General features: G+C 38.1%; 1 long non-coding RNA gene across 1 annotated transcript in view; it reads right to left on the reverse strand.

Moving 5' to 3' along the window:
• Positions 1 to 2,509: 2,509 nt before the first annotated feature.
• Positions 2,510 to 15,206, reverse strand: part of LOC112625107 — a 90,001-nt gene continuing 77,304 nt past the window's right edge. Inside the window, exon 2 of the long non-coding RNA XR_003119525.1 lies at positions 2,510 to 3,532. This is a non-coding gene — a long non-coding RNA (uncharacterized LOC112625107). The remainder of the gene's footprint in view (positions 3,533 to 15,206) is intronic.

Here is a 15,206-nt window from a genome sequence, read left to right on the forward strand (position 1 = left end):
CTGTTACAACAAGGTTTTTTGAAATGAACGCATGGAGGATGGCACAGTCATGGAGCACTATGGACACGAATCGGGAATGCAAATAGGCTAGAGGACTGCAGTGAGTCAATATTCTGAAAATGACAGAATGGATATTCCTGTGCTGTCAATGTACAATTCACTACGGGTTCTTTATGCTGTTAAAGGGGGAAAAAGAAGTGAGACTGACTTTTCCCATCTCTTTAACAGAACAGATGAGATGTAAAACGAGTGCTCTGTGAGTGCTTAAAAATTTCATATAATGTACATACAGTCTGTGAGATTGGAGTTTTCTTTAAAATGGAGAAAACAAAAAATATTTTTCCTCTAAATAAGAGAAATTTTCATGGTAATTTTTATTACCACATGTGACATTTTTTTCTTAAGAGGAATAATTTCCTAACTTTTGTTAAATGCTTTGCTTCTTCTGCCTGTTATCTGGCTGTTCAGAGTCTGAAGGGAATTAGTGTATACATGACATCAGTTGAAGTGAGGTTACTAATCAATGATCATAAACATTGTCAATGACGCCATATGGCATATGTTCTTAGTTAATCAAATATACATCATTAGTGGGACATCATCTTAATGTGATATGAGAAGACAAAAATTACATAAAATAGTAGAATCTCTCTGAGACTAACATGTTTAAAACCATCTCTTGAGAATGATTTAACAGAAAATATTAAAAAACTAGCAAAGGCAATAAAAAAAGAACACTTAAAAATGGTTAGACTACATATGCTAAATGGGACCACCTCCACTCCCCAGCGGCTCCTGACTCCCATTCCACTAATACAAAAGGGACCAGAAATAGCCATCACTTCCTACTAATCTAGGTGCAAATTTTGAGCAAAGCCATTTTGTCTGAAGCGGAACGTTCTTCTCCATCATTTTTGCTTTATGTTTATTTATTTATTTATTTCACAATGAAATCTGTACAATTAGGAAATTGACAGTGATAACATATTACCATCCAATCCATAGACCCCATTCAAATTTTGCCAATTATCATAACATTCTTTCTGAAGTCCAGGATCCAATCCAAGATCACATGTGGCATTTAGTTGTCATGTTTCTTCAGTTTTCTTCAATATGGAACAGTTCCTCAGTCTTTGTCTTTTTTTTTTTTTTTTTAAAAAAAAAAAACGGAGTCTCTCTCTGTTGCCCAGGTGGAGTGTGGTGGCGCGATCTCGGCTCACTGCAAGCTCCGCCTCCCGGGTTCACGCCATTCTCCTGCCTCAGTCTCCCGAGTAGCTGGGACTACAGGCGCCCCCACCACGTCCAGCTAAAAAGTATTTTTAATAGAGACGGGATTTCACCGTGTTAGCCAGGAGGGTCTCGATTTCCTGACCTCATGATCCGCCCGCCTAGGCCTCCCAAAGTGTTGGGATTACAGGGGTGAGCCACCGCGCCCGGCACCTCAGTCTTTCCTTGTCTTTATTACCTTGGTATTCTTAGAGAATATAAGACAATTATTTTGCAGAATGTTCCAGAATTTAGTTTCATCTCATGTTTTCTTTGTGATTTATACATTGTATGAGGAAGTACCATGTATTGATGTTGTGTTCTTAGTACATGATTTCTGCAGGTACATGATGTTTGTTGTCTCATTCTTGGTGCTATTTAAGTCTTACCACTTTGTTTAGATGGTATTTTCTGGGTTTAGAATATTTAATATGTGTTTTGTACGTATTAAGTTGTAGTAGTATATTCTCTGAGAAGAAAAAAGCTGTTACTATTTGCCATTAGGATGAAAAAAGTAAACAACAGGTAAATCTCATCTTAAGACACTGTAATAAAATGAGCATGAAGTTGAAGAGACCCTGAGATGCCCCTACCATCTGCATCAAATAATGGAAAGATCATTACTGGGTTTGAATGTTAACTCTGACACTCAGTAGCTGTGTGACTTAAAAAAAAAAATTGTATGACTTGAGATTTGAAATGTATCTAATCACGGACTGATGTGATGCTCATAGAAATGACTAAGCAGACAACACATAACTTTGGAAAAAGCAAATCCCAGTTTGTTGCAAATGTTTCTTATTGTGTATTTTGCTTTTCCTCTCCCTTTCTCTTTGTCTAATAGCTCACTGAAATTCAAAATTCCAGAAAGTTTGAGATGACATTTCCACTGGTGTTCAGTTTTTGAGCAACTGTTTTGCCCATACTTGCATGTCTCCATTGTATAAATTTCAATATCATCACATAAACCGTCCTAAGTTTTCTCCTGTACAGAGATGACAACAACATCGTTAGAGGAACAAAAATCTATGGTGTTCCCAGCAGCATCTGAATGATGGCAATCTGCATAACTACACACAGGACTTCTATCCTGATGAAAACTCCTATCCTTTTTCAGCACAACTGTAAGGTTTTGAAGGATCACGATAAATCAATACATCTCTTGACCACCCATGCTTAGAACCAACAACGAAATAAAAATAGGAGTCAGAGAGAGGGAGAAAATAAAAATAGGAGTCAGAGAGAGGGAGAAAATACTAGCTATATTTCTTGAAAAAAATGTTAGCAGACCAGGTAACAGAAAACATCAAAATCAGACAGACTTTCCAAACCAGTCAGGCTGTGTTAGATAAATCCCATAACTACAAAACTTAAGGCACAGGAGAATAGCACAGAATCCAGCCCTTTTCCAAGACAAAATGGAGCAAAAGGGCTGAACCACACATGTTTAGGGCTATCTTCTAAACTCACCGGTCAAATCTACCAACTCCCTTCAAGGGGGAGGAAGAGTAAAAGAACAGGGAGCAATTCAAATGAAACTTCCTCCACCTCTTAGAGATGGATTAAATTCTCCGTTAACATTTTTTGTTTTCTTTGGCTTCCTTTGTTTCTTCAAACCATAGTCAGCCACAGTGTGCTGTTTTCATGAATGGAACTGACCAGCTTGGAAGCATAGACCTGCTTCCACCTTGATGAAGCTGCTTCCTCCATAGCAGACATTGCTTCTGTGGATGGACTTTCCTGATGCCACTTCAGTGCAGTGTTGATTTTGTTACGTGGTCCTGAAATGTGTTAAAATGGTTCATAAGTATCTCCCAGGCCACTCTGCACCAAAGACTGAATGTCCTGTTTTCCACCTACATGTTGTCAAGGTGGACTAGCCAATAAGCTCATCTCCTCTTCAATGGGTTGAAAATGAATGTTAAAGCTGTGCCTGCTAAAACTGAAAGACTAAAGAAATTAAAGCTCAAAATTAGTTTTCTTACTCTTGTGGTTAGATGATTTCCTGCTCAAAACTTTTCCAAACAAACTCTCCAAGCCCCTCCCCAAGTTCCAGTGTTGTAGTTTGCTTAGTCTTATCCCAAAGTTTTCCGCACGCAGGGTTGTTCTGGGTTGGGGGGTCCGTCTTTCTGCAGCCGCAGCCTGACCTGAACTGCATTGTGTCATTCTTTTCAAATTCAGAAGATGAAATCCATGAGTCTCTGTTCATTCTCAATTTTAAGGAGGACAAACACTTAATGAAACAAGAAGGATAACCTAACTAGCCCTGTATGGTAAAAGTTTAGAAAACAAAATCAGTTACCGAAAATAAAACCATCTACCTAAACACCACTCTTTGGGATTGTGAAAGACTGCAGGAAAGACTCAATTACTGAAGGAGGGAGAATGGAAGGAAAAATCTTCTTAGCCAGGGTGCTGGCCAATCTATGCCATATATTCACAGTCTATATTATAACTCAGTTGAAGCAAGTCTTCATTAAATGTTTACTTTTAATAGCATATTTATATGGAAAAAAAAATCACCCATTGCACTCTGTCTTCTCTTTCATAATGGCATTTCAATCACTGCTGCTCTCTTGCAAAGGTTACAAATTTGTGATGACGGCAGCCCAAACCTGGGCCTCATTTCAAACCACCTTTATCCCACAGAACATAGTTAAACCTCTTAATTTCCATTTCCTCTTAGAGCTTTTCATTTCTGAACCATAGAGACACATGATGTTAAAATCTGTTAGAAGCTGATGCTATTTCTTCTTTCTGTGGAATTATTGAGTTCTCTAAAATCTACCCCATCCACATAAATCCTAATGGTTTTAGCACCCATTTGTGCTAAATGGCTCCGTGGCCCTATTTTTGTGTCATCTATCAGGTCATCATCAGTAAGCTCCTGACACTAGTGTTGATTTTCCTGCAACTGAAGTACATCTGCTCCAACTTCCCAGGGTAATCTTCGCTTATCATTTTCTGATATTTCACTGCTTCTTTCCAGAAAGGGTCATTAACCTGCTTCTAAACTCAGTTCAGCTCCTTCAGTGGCTGCATGGGGTTGATAAGATTTCTGGACCGAATTGTTTCTTCTATTCTTTTTCCTGTGCTTTCTGGTATAGAAACAATTCACAATATTATATCTTATGGGGATACCACATGCTTATTGATTACAAATCAGTGAGTTCTGGGCCCGGTAAAACCATTCACTCATCATTCAAGCTATTCACTTTCATCTACACAACCTAGAGATGGATAACCCCACATAACAAGTTGTTTTTCAACACACCACCATCAACAACAAAAAACAAGCCTGGACTATTATTTTCCTGCCGGATTCCTCTTTCAGAGGCTCACTTTGATTTGCATTCTCTTAGCAGTCTTATTCCTCAAATTTCTCAGGCTATTTTCTTAGGGAATAGGCAAAAATAGCATGCCTACCCTTAATTGCTGTCACCTGCAAACTCATCGCATAATTTTTGAGAGTTTGGTCTTTCCAAAGTCTTCTAAAATGTGTACACATTTTTAATAAATACTTTGTAGAGCTGTCCCAATCCATAAGGTCCATTTTCCCAGCGGCTCTAAATACAAGCCTCTTTTAAAAACTTCAGCGTCTTGCATTCTGGATTTCTCTGCGTGTGTCATCTTGGTCTGCTCTCTATGCATTATGCTATGTTTCTTGACATCCTTGTCATTAAATAAACACACTTTTATCTTTTAGAGCAGTTTGAGGTTCCTAGAAAAATTGAGCAGAGGTGCAGAGATATCCCTTCCCCAACACATGCACAGCCTCACCTATTATCAACATCCCCACGAGAATGGCACATTTAACAAATGGCACATTTGTTAAAATTGATCAACCTTGGACATATCATTATTAGCCAGAGTCCACAGTGTACCTTAGGGTTCACTTTTGGTGTTTACTCCATGCATTTGTACAGTGTACAATGGCATATACCCATGATTATATCATGCAGGGTAGTTGCATTGCTCTAAAATTCCCCTGTGTACTGCCTACTCATCCCTCTCTCTCCCCTAACCCCTGGCAGCAGCCACTGATCTCATTAAATTTTTTTTTTTTTTGAGATGAAGTCTCGCTCTGTCACCTAGGCTGGAGTGCAGTGGTGTGATCTTGGCTCATTGCAATCTCCGCCTCCCTAGTTCAAGCAATTCTCCTGCCTCAGCCTCCTGAGTAGCCGGGATTACAGGCACATGCCACCACACCTAGCTAATTTTTGTATTTGTAGTATAGATGGGGTTTCACCATGTTGGTCAGGCTGTTCTCGAACTTCTGACCTCATGATCCACCTGCCTTGGCCTCCCAAAGTGCTCGAATTACAGGCATGATGATCTTTTTACTGTCTATACAGTTTTGCCTTTTCTAGAGTGTCATGTAGTTGAAATCAAACACTATGTAAACTTTTTGGATCAGTTCTTTTCAGTTAGTAATATTCACTTACAGTTCCTCCATGTTATTTCATGGTTTGGAGCTTAGCTTGTTTAGTGGTGAATACTGTTCCATTGGATGTACCATGGTTTATCCATCCTCTACAGAAGGACATCTTGACTGCTTCTAAATCTTGGCAAATATACATACATAAAGCTGCTACATGGCAAATACGCATAAAGCTGCCATGTGCAAGTATGTGTGTGGACATACATTTTCAACTCCTTTGGATAAATACCAAGGAGTTAAATTACTGAACTGTACAGTTAAAAATGTGTATAGTTTTGTAAGAAACTGCTGAACTTTCCCCTTAAGTGGTTGTACCTTTTTACTATTTTGAATCCCCACCAGCAATGAAAGACAGTTCCTGTTCTTCTACATCCTTATCAATATTTGGTGGTGTCAGCGTTCTGAATTTTTGGCACTGTATTAATAAATGCAAAATGGTATCTCTTTGTTCTAATTTGCATTTCTTTAATGATGTATGATGTGGAGTAACTTTTCATGTTCTTATTTTCCATCTGTATCTTCTTTGATGAGGTATCTTCTTTAGCCCATTTTTAAGTGGATTGTTTTCTTATTGTTAAATTTTAAGAGTTCTTTGTATATTTTGGAAAACAGTCCTATACCAAATGTCTATCACAAATATTTTCTCTCAGTGGCTTTTCTTTTCATTTTCTTGAGAGTGGCTTTCAAAAAACAAATATTTTTAATTTTAATGAAGTCTACCTTTTTTTTTTTCTTTTTTTTCCCTGTGTTTCTTTTTTGTTGTTGTTGTTTTCTGTTTGAGGCAGGATTTCACTCTGTCTCCCAGGCTGGAGTGCAGTGGCGCCATCTTGGCTCACTGCAACTTCCGTTCCCCAGAGCCAAGCGATCCTCCCACCTCAGCCTTCAGAGAAGCTGGGACCACAGGTGCGCCACCATGCGCGGCTAATTTTTGTATTTTTTGGAGAACATGGGTTTTGCCATGTTGGCCAGGCTGGTCTCGAACACTCCTGGGCTCAACCAATGCACCTGCCTTGGGCTGCCAAAGTGCTGGGATTACAGGCACGAGCCACCATATGCAGCCAGAAGTCTACCTTATCAATTCTTTCTTTCAGAGGTTGTTATTTGCTTCAGTCATTTCTATGGAATAAGAACTAAAAACTCTTTTCAGAATACCTTTTTAGGGCCGGGCGCGGTGGCTCAAGCCTGTAATCCCAGCACTTTGGGAGGCCGAGACGGGCGGATCACGAGGTCAGGAGATCGAGACCATCCTGGCTAACACGGTGAAACCCCGTCTCTACTAAAAAATACAAAAAAATTAGCCGGGCGAGGTGGCGGGCGCCTGTAGTCCCAGCTACTCGGGAGGCTGAGGCAGGAGAATGGCGGGAACCCGGGAGGCGGAGCTTGCAGTGAGCTGAGATCCGGCCACTGCACTCCAGCCCGGGCGACAGAGCGAGACTCTGTCTCAAAAAAAAAAAAAAAAAAGAATACCTTTTTAGGAGGTCATATTACTTTTTTTTTTTTTTTTCCAGTTTGAACTTCAAGATCACTGTTTTTTTCTTTTCTTCTTCTTTTTTTCTTTTTTATTTTTTTATTTTTTTTAGCTTCCTCTAAGGTCCCAACATTTCCTATAGGAAATATCTTCTCATCTTTCTGCCAAATCGTTTTCTTTTCATTGGTCTTCCTATTTCATATTTTCAACAGATTCAGTTCCTCCTTGATTTTCTAAGTAAACTTGAGTCTTAGAGAAAATATCTATAAACAGCTTTTTAAAATAGTCTACTTGGCCTTTGGGTTTACAGTAAATTTATTGAATTATTTAACTACCTTAATTCTGAAAAATGGCATATATATTTGTACTAAGTGTCTATTTTAAATTTTTATTGAGATATGATTTGCATAAAAGTGTAATTCTTAAAAGTAAATTTTTAGTGAATTTGAAGAGGTATAACTCATACTTGAAACTCATACTTGAAAAATAATATAGAATATTTCCAGTGCACCCACGGTACTCTTTTCTGGTCAATTTTGTCCCCAGCCTTCTACAGTGAATTGGAGGTTCTGATTTTAAATCACAATACATTATCTTTGCCTGTTCTTAAGCTTCAAATAAAAAAACATCCTTTCCTTTATTGTACTAACTTGTATTTTCTTTTCTTTAGTTCTAAGGTAGAAGTTTTGTTTTTTGCTTTTTGTAACAACAGACATTTAAAGTTATAAATTTATCTCTAAGGGCACCTTACTTGCATTCCACAAATTTTGATAGTGTTTTCATTATCACTAATTTGGAAATATGTTATTTCTCTGAGTTCTTTATCAATTGGTTATTTAGAAGATTGTGGTCACCTTTTAGGGAGTATTTTTTAGTTATTTTTTGCTATTAATTTCTAATTGAGTTCTGCTATGATCAGAGAACATATTCAGTATGATTTCAATCTTTTAACATCTGTTGGTTTATTTTACAACCTGGCATTTCTTCTCTCTTTGTGAATATACCATGTGTACTTCATAAGTGTGTTCTGCAATTGTGATTATACAGTTCAATAAAAGTCAGTAGGTTAGGTTGCTAAGAGTGTTATTCAAATCTTCTATATCCTCTTTAAAGCTTGAGAGTAGAATCTTAAAATCTAGAATTCTGTGAGTCTGTCTCTTAAGTCTCTTATTAAAAACCCTGTTATAGTAGCATGAATTTTTTTTTTTTTTTTTTTTTTTTTTTTTGAGATGGAGTCTCACTCCCTTTAGGCTGCAGTGCAGTTGTGTGATCTCGGCTCACTGTAACCTCTGCCTCCTGAGTTCAAGCAATTCTCCTGCTTCAGCCTCCTGAGTAGCTAGGACTACAGATGCCTGCCACTGTGCCTGGCTAATTTTTGTATTTCTGTTAGAGACAGGGTTTCACCTTGTTGGACAGGCTGGTCTTGAACTCCTGACCTCAGGTGATCCACCCGCCTCGGCCTCCCAAAGTGCTGGGATTATAGGTGGGAGCCACTGCACCCGGCTGTAGGATATTTTTTTAATATTGATGTTTTTATCTTTTTGAAATGTCCAGTAAAATGTCCTTCTTCATATCCAGTAAAAACATCTCTCCTACCTTCAAATCCTTGATATCAACATATTCCTATCTATTATATTTTATCAAAAATACATTGTATCTACATACATACACATATAAGCATATTATATATAAAGGCTTTAATATTCTGTAAGCGGTATATCAGTGGATCTTTTCAAACAACCTAGAAATCTCTTAAAATGTTTAGCCTGTTCGCATTGAATGTAATTATTGATATGATTGGGTAAAAATCTGACATCAAGAGAGTCTTACTCTGTAGCTCAGGCTGGAGTTCAGGGGCATGATCATGGCTCACTGCAGCCTCAGCCTCCCAGGCTCAAGCAGTCCTCCCATCTCAGCCTCCTGAGTAGCTGGAACCACAGGCATGTGTCACCATGCTTGGCTCATTTAACAAGTTTTTTAGAGTTGGAGTCTCACTCTGTTGTCTCACATTCCTTGCCTCCAGTGCTCCTCCAGTTTTGGCCTCTCAAAGTGCTGGGATTACAGGTGTGGGCCACCACAACTGGCCAGGTTATTACATCTCTTATTTTTCATTTATTCCTTATTTCCTACCTTCTTTGAAGTGAATATTTCTTTTCTTTTTTTCTTTTTAATACTTTACTTTGTCTTAAATTGGTCTTGAGAAATATGTCCTTGCAGCCAGCTGTGGTGGCTCACGCCTGTAATCCCAGCACTTGGGGAGGCCAAGGCAGGTGGATCATTTGTGGTCAGGAGTTGGAGAGCAGCCTGGCCAACATGGGGAAACCCTGTCTCTACTAAAAATACAAAAAATTTGCTGGGCGTGGTGGTGGGCACCTGTAATCCCAGCTATTCAGGAGGCTGAGGCAGGAGAATCACTTGAACCTGGGATGCAGAGGTTGCAATGAGCCAAGATTGTGCCACTGTACTCCAACTTGGGCGACAGAGGGGGACTCCATTAAAAAAAAAAAATGTCCTTGCTTTACTTCTTAATAGGTGCTCTGAGGTTTCAATATATCAGTCTTTAATTGATTTTCTATCATTTCACATTAAATAAATTATAGAAGTAAAATTCTTCAGTCGTTTGTGTTATGTGTTTACTTCTATATATGTTATAAGCCTCACAATCTTTGCTATTATTTTTTGCTTTAAAGACTCAGTGGTGGCCAGGCGCGGTGGCCCATGCCTGTAATCCCAGCACTTTGGGAGGCCGAGGTGAGTGGATCACCTGAGGTTAGGAGTTTGAGACTAGCCTGTCCAACATGGTGAAACCCCATGTCTACTGAAAATACAAACATTAGCCTGGCGTGGTAGCAGACGCTTGTAGTCCCAGCTACTCCAGAGGCTGAGGCAGGAGAATCGCTTGAACCCAGGAGGCAGAGGTTACAGTGAGCCAAGATGCGCCACTGTATTCCAGTGAGCGACAGAGCAAGACTCAGTCTCAAATTAAAAAAAAAAAAAAAAAACAATATTCAATGGTATTTAAATAAGAAAGTAGAAGGATGCAGTTTTGTTTTTTAATATCCATCTGTCATCACTTCTGATGCTTTTTATTATTTTTTGTTGATACGAATTTCCAGGTGTAGCCATTTTCTATATCACTTTGTAGTGTTTCGATGGTTCACATTTTTTTCTCTGCTTTCATTTGTGTTCACTGTTGCATGATAATTTCACTAGTGATCCGCCCACTTCGACCTCCCAAAGTGCTGGGATTACAGGCGTGAACCACTGTGCCCGGCTGGTGTGATTGTTTTCGGATGAGAAGTCAGCCATCATTTTCCTCATCCCACTGTATGCATTGTGTCCTATTTCACTGCTTCAAAGTATCTGTTTATCTTTCCTTTCCAACACTTTCATAGTGATATCTCTTTGTGCTTTTATTTGTATTTACGGCCTCTTTGGGACCGTTTATGCTCCTTACTACGTGGATCTTTTCTTCAGATTGATAATAATTTTACCTTTTTTTTCCCCCCAAATTTGTTTTTATAAATAAGAAATATCACCCTAGAATGAAATATCATTCTAGAACTAAATATTAGATGATATTTTCTCACAGGTTACAAGTGTTTAATTCATGTTTTTCAAACTTTTTTTCTGATTAAATTGACATAATTCTATTAACCTGTTACCAAATTAATTTATCCTTATTTCTGCCATGTCTAATTTGTTGAAATTTATCCAGTGTAGTTTTAGTCACAAATTGTTCTTTGTTTCTAGAAAGTTCTTCTGGTTCTTTTAAAAATTTCTCTTCTGAAATAAACTGTCTCCTTATCCTTTTACATCTTTTTCTGTAAATTCTTGAAAAAATTTATAATAGTAAAAAAGTATTTATCTGCTAATTCCAATAATTGTGTCATCTACAATTCTGCTTCTATTGGCTGCTTTTTCTTTCATTATGAGACATATTGTTCTGCTTTTCTGCATAACCTTTAAAGAATCCAGATATTACATATAAAATAATAAGTATAATATTTGTGTCTCATTTTTTCATTTTCCCAGAGACTACAACTCTGTTTTTCTATATATTGTCTGGTGTTTATGGTAAGTAAAATAGGTCTCATCTGTACCGTTAATTAGGTGAGTTCACCTGTGAGTAGTCTCAATTCCCCTCTCCCCAGCTTTCACGTTTAAAAATGTGCAAGTATTTAAGCTGGAATGAGTTGACAACTGTTTTAGGTATCGTTGGGTTTTATTCTCATACAGTGCCTGGATTCAACCACTGTGAGAATATCCGTGACATAATTTACTTACCATTTCTTTTCCACTGATGCTTTCTAGTCATAATTTTAGCTGTGTGTGTGTGTGTGTGTGTGTGTGTGCATGTGACTTGCTATACTGAATGTTTTATTTTTGGATTTACATTTCTTCCAATTCCAGTTTATCTTGCCATCCCACAGTATCTTCTAAGGCTTGATTGATTTCATATTATTGCTGTTATCTCAGTCTGGTACATCCATTATCAGATACTCACATAAACTCCCAGGTGTGAAATCTTCCTTGGTTCTCTGTTTCCTTATGAAGAGATATTTTTCTCTGGAATTTGGTGCACCAAGGCTTATTTTTATCTGCCACCTTTTAATGTCTCCATAAGAATATATAAATTTGTTTTGTCTGGGTTTTGCTTTTCTGTAACCAAGGAGTGTTGTTCTTTCAGATGTATCTACAACCTAACTAGGATTAGATACTTCCTATTTCTTTCTATCCTTTTAAGAAGACCATTGCTTTTCTTTGGATTAATACATTGTTTGGGTCCTGAGATCTTAGCTCAGGAACATAATTTATAGAATTAGCAAATTGAAAGCTAACTCAAGACCATGTGGAAGATAGTGGCTCAAGGACATTCTACTTGAATTCCGAGTTTGTCCTTCAGTGTTGCTGTCTAGTGGCCTTGAAGACAATTCTGAAAGTCTTCAGGAATGTGGCAGAGGTTCTGTGTAAAATTCTAGAAGTGTATAGTTTTTCCTAACATGAAGGATTTAAACTAGACCTTTTCCTCTCTAGGATAAATAAAATAGTAATAGCTTGTACTTACTAAAGGCTTCCTATGTGTCAGAGTGCGTATGTAGCTCACTGGTTTCACCTAAAGCAATCCTAGGAGGTATTTAATATTATTTTATTGCCTAGATGGGGAAAATAAAATACAAAAGTTCTAATAATTTCACAGTTCAAAATGGCAGAACTGGAATTTGAACTCGACTGTTTCTTTCCAGATTCTGTTATTTAAATAGCTTTATTCTATTAGCCCTCCAGAAGTTGCCCGCGTGAAAAACACAGTAAACACTATCATTGTCTTCCTTTCATGGAGACCTTTTAATGGAACCAAAATGTCTCTTTAAGTGCAATTTTACTGAATGTGCCACTTTTTTAATGATGCTTGGTCCATGAATTTCAAGATCTGCTATAGAATAGGCTATGTAAAACTGGCTTGTGTGTGGGTTGCTTAGTCCACGTCTTGTTACGTGGCAAGACCTTCATGCCTGCTGGCATGGAACAACCATTCACCTGTGAAAACACAATCTTTCTTGGAGAAGACTGCCCCATGCTGCAGTGACTGCAAGTTCAAATGCCTCAGGATCCTTCCCTAAAACTAGCGTCTATAGTGACCAATCCTGGAACCATCAAAAGCATCTCTGTTGGTTATTTCAATCCCATTCATTGCCAAACACTAAAGAGTCTCAGTGTGGGTTTGACGCTCACATTTTCTACCCAAATTTGGATCAACTAAGAAATGGACAAGAATCCAGCAAATTGCTATATTGCAAATAAAGTCTGGGTTGGAAGACGATCACCATGTATTTGGAATTAGTGGGCTACCTAATACATAACCATGATAATACAGGGCATTGCCCCTCCAGTCTCAGATGGGGCTTGGAACATGTCAGGACTCTCTTCTCCTTACCCTAGATGCAAAGCCTTAGGAACAACCATGACATAGCGGTATGGGGCAGGTGTTGCCATAAGAAGAACTATCCCAAATAAGAGAGTGGATGAGTTACATTAATCATCTAATCCGCTAACAAATGACCCTAATCATACTCCAAAACAAATGTGATGTGTTCTCTCATGGGGCGGGGGGTACGGTGGGTGGGGGGTGATTGTGAGGGGAAACAATTAGGGGACAGGCGCGGTGGCTCACACCTGAATCCTGGCACTTTGGGTTGCCAAGGTAGGTGGAGCCTGAGCTCAGGACTTCGAGACCAGTCTGGGCAACACAGTAAAACCCCATTTCTACTAAAATACAAAAAATTAGCCAGGCATGGTGGCACGTGTCTGTAGTCCCAGCTACTTGGGAGACTGAGGCAGGAGAATTGCTTGAACCCAGGAGGCGGAGCTTGCAGTGAGCCGAGATCGAGCCACTGCACTCAAGCCCGGGTGAGAGAGTGAGACTACGTCTCAAAAAACAAACCAAAAACAATTGGGGCAGGAAGAACAGATGTGTTATTCTAACAGAAGTTCCTCTTCCCAAAGACAATAAAAGTGAGGGATAAGCATAATCCACAATACACTTGATTATGTCTTCTTGACATTTGTCCCTGCCTGATTCTCTAAGAAGTTTACTTTTGGAAAAGCAGATGTATCACATTCATCCCACTGTATAACAGTTAGTGGAAAGGAGTGTTGCAACTATGTACCACAGTGGAGGTACATGTCATCCTTCTGAATTATGTCATATTGAAGAACTTCAAAAGATTTTTAAAAATTCTTGGAGATTTTAAAATATTTTAATTTCCTCGTGAATTCAAAATTTTACCTAGGGAATTCTCAGCAGAATCGCCAAGCACTGGATTTCATGGTGAATATGCAGACTTTCCGTTTGAACACTTAGAAGAATTTATTTTACGTTCCTCGCAGGATGTAGAGGATCTTATGGTCCATTCTCCCCCAATTCAATTTTCTTTCAGGAGAGGGTCAAAAAATCACATAAGGCTTAATGTCAAATACCATCTGAAAGCGTTAATCATCTTAGATTTACCTGGATTTTAAAATAAGTGAATCCAAGAAAATGGCATCAATTTGGAATTTTTAGGCACCAGTCAGTGAGTAAGGGGAAAGAGGTCTTCCTGATGTCATTTAGATGGGAGTCATCTTCTGTGGTCTCACATAGTTTTTGTTTCATCATCAGGTAAAACCAATTTAAGGAAATCCATAAAAGCCTTATCCCTTTAACTCTGTGGCCCAAAGTTTTAGATCATATCAATTTTTTTCTGGAGTATTACCAAGGTCATTGGTTAGCAGATTAGATTATCAATCAAATTGGGTGTTAAACTTCAAGACTGCATGCTTGGGTGCAATAATCTAACATATAGAAGACTCTATCAAATTTTTAAGGGATGTAAATCAATATAGAAATTGCTGGAAATTGAAGCACCTGTACCCCTTGGTACTTTTTCCCCCTCTTTTTATAGAGAATTATTTATAAATAGTAAAATAGAACAAAGTTTCTGTAGTGGGCCCACAAAAACACACATGCAGTCATGGATAGGTACACAGTCCATCACCAGAAGGGCTAGCTGAAAGCAGTGTTTTGTTCTTGTTGCTGCTTTAAATCTTTAGTTAAAACGTTTATGGTGAGATTGTCTGTTCCCTACATGACTGTCCATGGGATAATTCGCTGCTTGAGTGTAGCTACAGAAATAGGTGTTTATTTGGTTTTGTTTGCTGATTGATCTGTATGGGTGATGGCTTTTGGTGACAACTGAAATGTTTTCTAATTTTACTCATTTTCATAGTGTCAAAAAATTTAGATCTATATTCATTAAAATCCCAATGCACTGTGTAATCATATTTACTCTATGTGTATCTATGACTGCATTTGTGGTTTTGTGGGCTCATTACGTGAATTTTGTTTTCTTTTACCATTTAAACATATATCCTTCCATTGTTTTAATATGTATATTACCTTCTACTTTTTAAAAGACAGTAAAAATTTTAATTTCTGAAAATTATTCCATATTTACCAAATTGTAACAACTTGCCAATTTATAAAATAATAAT

The sequence above is a fragment of the Theropithecus gelada genome, chromosome 5 (genome assembly GCF_003255815.1).
Source record: "Theropithecus gelada isolate Dixy chromosome 5, Tgel_1.0, whole genome shotgun sequence".
In the NCBI taxonomy this organism is placed as follows: Eukaryota; Metazoa; Chordata; class Mammalia; order Primates; family Cercopithecidae; genus Theropithecus; species Theropithecus gelada.